Genomic DNA, 6,432 nt, shown 5'->3' on the forward strand with positions numbered 1-6,432 from the left:
ATATATATATATATATATATATATATATATATATATATATATATATATATATATATATATATATATATATATTATATATATATTATATATATAAATATTGATCGTTACGTAAGGTATATCGTCGTGAAATCTCATGAGTGGCGGCGAAGAGAACGCCTTTCTCTTTTTCTTCCTCGCCACTCACTGAGGTTTCCTCGAGTGAAATCTGTAAATTTTCTTGTATGTACCGCGAATCTTCTTCTGTAAGTAATTAATAAGGCGAATTGCAGGCGAGCGAGCCACTCTGTTAGATGAGAGGCACACAAACGTTCGAAGAGATTGCCTGCTAAACGAGTTGCGCGAGTTTACTGATTTTTGCACTTTAATTCTTTTTTTTTTTTTGTTAATTTATCCTATATTTTTTTTCTTTTTTAAGTACAACTGCGCCTATTTGCTCGAAGTCGGATCCTTTTCGAGGAGAATCCGGCCACGTCAGTTTTACGATTATGTTTTTCTTCTTTTCTTCTTTCCAGTTCGCAACGATAAACTAATTTAAAATTTCGCTGAACATGGTGTGTTTATTTTTTTTTTGTTATTTTTCTCTCAAGTCAAGCCCTTCGCTTTACCCTTTTGACGGCGTTCGATTGATAGAGCCGCGCGTAACAGTATAATTTATATTTAGCGCGATTCATCCTGTATAAAAATATAACGTGAAGGCTGAACGATTCATCGGCAACGGCGCGTGTGCATTTTCACGTGTGAATCTAAGGTCACAGCCGGAAACTGATGCAACGCAATATTAATATTACAGCGTCTGTGTAGCCGCGTTTACGCGCGCGGCTCGTCGAGGCGTGCTAAAGCCGGACTCCGCCTGACAGAATTAAAGCTCAAGCTTCGGTTTATTTAAAGCTAAACAAAGTCGCATGCTGTAAACACGGCACAAAATTGAATCGCGTTAGTTCAAATCGGTCGGTTCGATCTCTCGATTCGGGCGATCCGATATTCCGCTCGCGGGAGAGACGACAGTGTGGCGCTGTTCCTCGTGATAGCCGAAAGCATCGTCTTACGAGCGAGCTATTGCATCGTTTATCTCTACGACTTTGTTTAGTTTTTTAAATAAATTACGCTCCACGTTGGATGTTTACTTTTTTATTTCAATAATTATTATACAGGGTGCACCAATATCTTTTTTCTCTCTCTCTCTCTCTCTCTCTCTCTCTCTCTCTGTCTGTCTCTTTTTTTCGAAGTTTTTCCCCTTTTGCTTCTCGTGTCTCTTTTCTTCTTATATGTCTGAGACATCACAAATCCATGGAACGAATTGTACGTATGTTGTCAATGTTTTTTTTCTTTTTTTTGAAGATATCGGCGCACCCGGCATGTAAAAGCGACAGCGTAGATCGACTAGACGTAAGGAAACTAGACGTAAAAGGATATTCTTAGCTATCTCGCCAATTTACGACACAGTATTTATCGGATGTTTTTTCTAAGGAATATTGCGGAGAGAGAAGTATAAGAAGGGGCGAGGGAGGAGGGGGAGGAAGAGAAGAGAAGAATGGGTTTTCATTTTCGGACATCGTAACTTTCGACATCGTTTATATAAACAAAAAAGGAAAAAAAGAGAAGAAGAACTAAGTAAGTAATAGTTATATCATCCACTTGTCGACCGACGTGCTTAACCGCAAGGTTTCCCGTACTAAATTATTGTAAAAGCCGCCGTACCTAAGTCCACGGGTATTCCAAAGCTTATGTAACGAAGTTTATGCTCGAGGTGTAATCGATAAAACGACCGTCGGGGATCGAATACAGACCTATATAAACATATACATACACACATATATGTATGTATGTATATGTATGTACACATGCAAGCCCGACGAAGCAACAAAAGAGGAAAAAAACAAAAGAGAGTAAAAACCTACGATTAAGTTCTGGGATGTTCTGGGCTCTCGAATTGGTCTCTCCGGGACTCGCGAGAGAGAGAGAGAGAGAGAGAGAGAGGAAGAGAGAGCAAAAAAGGAAGAAAGAGAAGGAGAGAGATCCAGCCCAGATGCGAGCATCATTTACCCACACCGTTACAAATATACGATGGTATTATTAATAATAATGAATTTGTAGCAAATCTGTACAGAGCCAAATAAATCAAAAAAATTTCGTAAAGACCTAATTACTTTTTTTAGAACTTCGTGTACGCTCATTATGTGTGCGCGTGCGTGTATATGTGTATATTCTGTGTTATAATTGTTAAATCGTGCAGTTGTTGGAAAATGTTTGGTTTGATTTTCAAGGTAATTGACTGTAAACCGGCTTGGCTTATGAATGATTTGTTTACTTTGGATGCAATCAACTCAGACTCGAAAATCATATCGAATTCTTCTCGACTAATCACATATCTCAATTATATTAGCGGGATTTCATGGAGATTCTGCGGATTCATAAGATGGGATTTTTCAACGAGTGATCATATAGACACACACACACACACATGCGCATGCGTACACACACGGACTTTATGTATAATAAAATTAACATTTTATTTGAAAAATCGATACATACACAGATGCGAAAACAATGGTAGTACATTGGTAGCACCGATAAGTAGACGTTGAAACGATGCTTTGAGACTTTAGAGTGACTATGCGCGGGCTGATTGCTCGATCGGTCGATATTAATTCGTTCAATTCTCGTCGGATGCGCGACTCGTCGCGATACTCTTCCTTTTCTCTTTTTCCTTTCTGTTTTTCTTCTTAACTGCCGAGCAACAGCTTTCTCGCGGTTCGGTCGGAGCGACACAGGGTGCCCGTAGAAGTCCGGCCTGTCCTTGAAGCGAAGTCATGGTTATTCATTTCCTAATTGAAACTAACATTGTCTAACTAACCCTTTATAGAGGATATGATTATAATCACCAATATCTTTAACTAAATAATCAGTCTATGTATTTCCTAGAGAAGTCTCGGCTTAATATTAGAACCAATTTTACTGGAGGCATGGATACAAATGGAGATTAGACGCTGAAGAAACACACAAATAGAATTATACGTCGAGAAAGAGAAAGAAAGAGAATGATCATAAATCAAGCGACTTCACTGGCAGAAGAAACAAAATGCACCACACAAACGGAATCTAATATCGCTAATAGATCGTCGAGCGTTTTCCTTTCTTTCAATTGATTAGACCCGACTCCGACAGAAACCCTGAGCGTTCCTTCGAATGTTCAAACATTCGATGATACGAAGGTAAAAAGATTAGGAAAGGTAAAAAGATTGTAGTAAACTTCTCATCGCTGCTCCGGACAGAGACAGACACCGATTCTACGGACACGCTGTATTCCCTAATATGTAACAAAACGACTCCTCCCCGACCGTTTTCTCGATGAACGAGTTATACATTTCTAGAGAGAAAGAGAGAGAGAAAGAGCAGAGTGGGTATATAAATATATTTATGCGGAATGTACCAGGAGGCGCGCCTGTGTAGTCGACGGTGATGAGCGAGCGCTCCTCGTCGTACATACCGCATAATGAAATCGCAGCAATCGTTCTCGTTATAGAGATAGGAAAAAGGAACTATCGAGGATTTAACGGATTGATCTCCGACAAGCCGCCTAACTCTCGAACATTTTGATCAATCTCTTTTAATCTCCTCTCCTAGCGCCCCTCTCGCACCTACCCCGACTCTGCCGGCTCTACGTAAACCCGCTAGTAAAATTGCTCTCTTACCTCTAACTCGTCCTTCCTACGAGGATTCTCTTATACAATATAGCGCTATGTACAAACGTAATGGACGACCGAGACGAAAAGGGATCAACGCGTTGTTGGTCGCAAGCTTGATAAATATGACGATCTAACGAACGTGCGATGCGTTGCTTGACGAATCTTCGACGCTACATTAGGTAAATGTCCTAATAATTAAACCTTGTCCCAACGATTGAAACATTAAAAATACATTTGTGTTTCATATCACTAAAGAAGTCTTTGAAATTTTATCAAAAGGTATTTCTTTATGCTTCCCTCGCTCCCTCCCATCAATTTGTAATATTATTTAATGATCATTCGATTACTAAGTCTGTATTGTGTTCAGTCACTAGGACATGACTCATTTTTCAGTTTAATTACTGGTACAACTAATAACAATGGCATTATCTAATATATCTCATTAGAATTATAATTGATATTTATTGATTATTTTATTTCCTAGTATTATTTCCCTCACGCCATCGCTGAGAAACCAAGGTTTTGTATAAACGTTAGTTTTCCTTGTAATTTCGCTAATTACTTATTAATAAAAACGCGAAACTGATCGTGTTTCTTGTTAGTTTAGTTATTGGGACATTTACCTTGCACACAAAAGAATCGAACAAGATTGATCGTCGCCAGGCGCGCATGATCAAGTGGCGAAAAGGTGGCGTGGACACTTTCACCTCGATGAATCCCAGAACATCCGGTGTCCGATAGGGAAACTCGTCTCCTGAGGATTGTTAAAGAAAAAATCGATTCCCCCATTGAATTCGGATACTTTGCGGAATTCATCGAGAAGAAAGAAAAGTGGTGCAACCTTGCCTCTCACTCCTACCTTTCCAGATAGCTAAACCCGCACATTTAAGCAGAGTCTACTACAAATTTTTGATGGCAGAAAAGCAGCAAATCCAACACAGAATTTGTTATATCTGATTATGTCGCCAAACTGCCCAAATGTGATAGAACCTGCTGACAATCCGAGCAGATTGGCAGTAGAAACCAAGTAGACTCTGCTGCGCAACAGAATCTGCGCCAATCTGCTCGCATTGCCTGTCAGCAGACTCTCACGCTAAAATACAAATTGAATGCGAACGAAGATGGCTATAGTTTTGATTTGCGATTCTGATCAAATTTGCTGCCAATCTGCGCACACTCTGCTATCAATTTGCTCACTAAATTCTTTCCTCTCGCGAATTATTCGATCGCAGAAACTCGTGAGCAGCGTTCGATCCTTCCGACTATGCCACACGCAGGTCGATTCTTCTCATCTAAGCGTAGAAATTAATGAATCTGCGGCATCTCGTTATTATTGGCACTGCTGCAACGCTCCCCTCAACCCCTCTGGTTCTCCACTTTTCCTTTTCTCTCGTTTTCCTCGACTTTCCGCTCACCCTCGCCGACGAGAATTGCATCGTCGTCGGTGAGAAGACATACCGACTTTACGAACTAACGCGAGAATTCGTGAAAAGCGGGACAGAAACAGAAGAAGAATCGCGAAAGCGCGGAGGCCACGCGAGCTGATGAATTTTGTAATAGTAATACTTCGGATGTTACATTTCGGAATACTCTCTCTCTTTCTTATTCTCGCACGGCCTCTGTGCTTTTTACACTCTGGACTTCGTCGATTCTTTCCTTTTATAAGAAATGGCGCACGAATCGCCTCCTTTGATTACTCACACTCCTTCTTATCTGAAGAAAAAGCGTGTCAATTCGAAACTCGAGAGACATCGAAGTCCTCTCGAAAGTATCGAAGCTCCATTGTCCATTGTTTGCCTCGTTTGTACGCGACGCCGACCGGTTCTCTCGCTTCGTGGCGCAAAGTTGTCGCCGCAGCGATCGCGCACCTCGACGGTTTGAGATAAGTGGTCTACTATTCTCTTCAGCTGCACTGCAGCACTGGTGCAATAAGTTAAAGTGAGACAAAAGGTCTGTTCTTTCGCTCTGCACTGCTGCACTGGTGCAACAAATTAGAGTGAGACATATATAGATTTGTTTCACTCTAACTTATTGCGCCAGTGCAGCAGTGCAGAGCGAAAGAACAGACTTTTTGTCTCACTTTAACTTATTGCATCAGTGCAGCAGTGCAGCTGAGAAGAACAGACTTCAGGACTGTCACTAGGATGGATAGCATTTGCCTACGAAGGATGAGGGAAGCGGTAACGCGCCCGTCTCAAGTCTGTGTCAATGTGTGTCACTTGGAGAAATGTTTACAATCAATTTTGACAAGCGAAAGTTACGTATGCATTAAGAAATACGTACAATTAAACTTAAAGAAATTTTTATTATTGTATAATTATAAATAATTTAAATATATAATTCTATTACACAATAATTATAAATAATTTACATATTTTAACGAATGTTAAACGAATGTTAAAACGTGTGTCTTTTTTTCAATTTTTTCGAAAATGACAACAGATCTACGTAGTGCGCACAGCGCGCGCTTGTGTTTGGTAAATTAAATGACTCACTGGTCGAGCGCTTAATTAATCGACGTCCGATGAAGTCGCAATTGTTCGCGGCGGAATTATCGCGGGACACCGGTTGTAGGTCGTCTTTCCGCTTTTCGCGAGTCTCGAGACGTTGTCATTGGCACTCGTATCAATCGCCTTTCTTCTTTCTTTATTCTTTTTGTTGTTTTTCTTTTTTGTCAGAGAGAGAGAGAGAGAGAGAGAGAGAGAGAGAGAGAGAGAGAGAGAGAGAGAGAGAGAGAGAGAGAGAG

This window comes from Odontomachus brunneus, unplaced genomic scaffold (assembly GCF_010583005.1).
Source record: "Odontomachus brunneus isolate Ranch 3 - 2012 unplaced genomic scaffold, Obru_v1 Obru_scaffold_025, whole genome shotgun sequence".
In the NCBI taxonomy this organism is placed as follows: Eukaryota; Metazoa; Arthropoda; class Insecta; order Hymenoptera; family Formicidae; genus Odontomachus; species Odontomachus brunneus.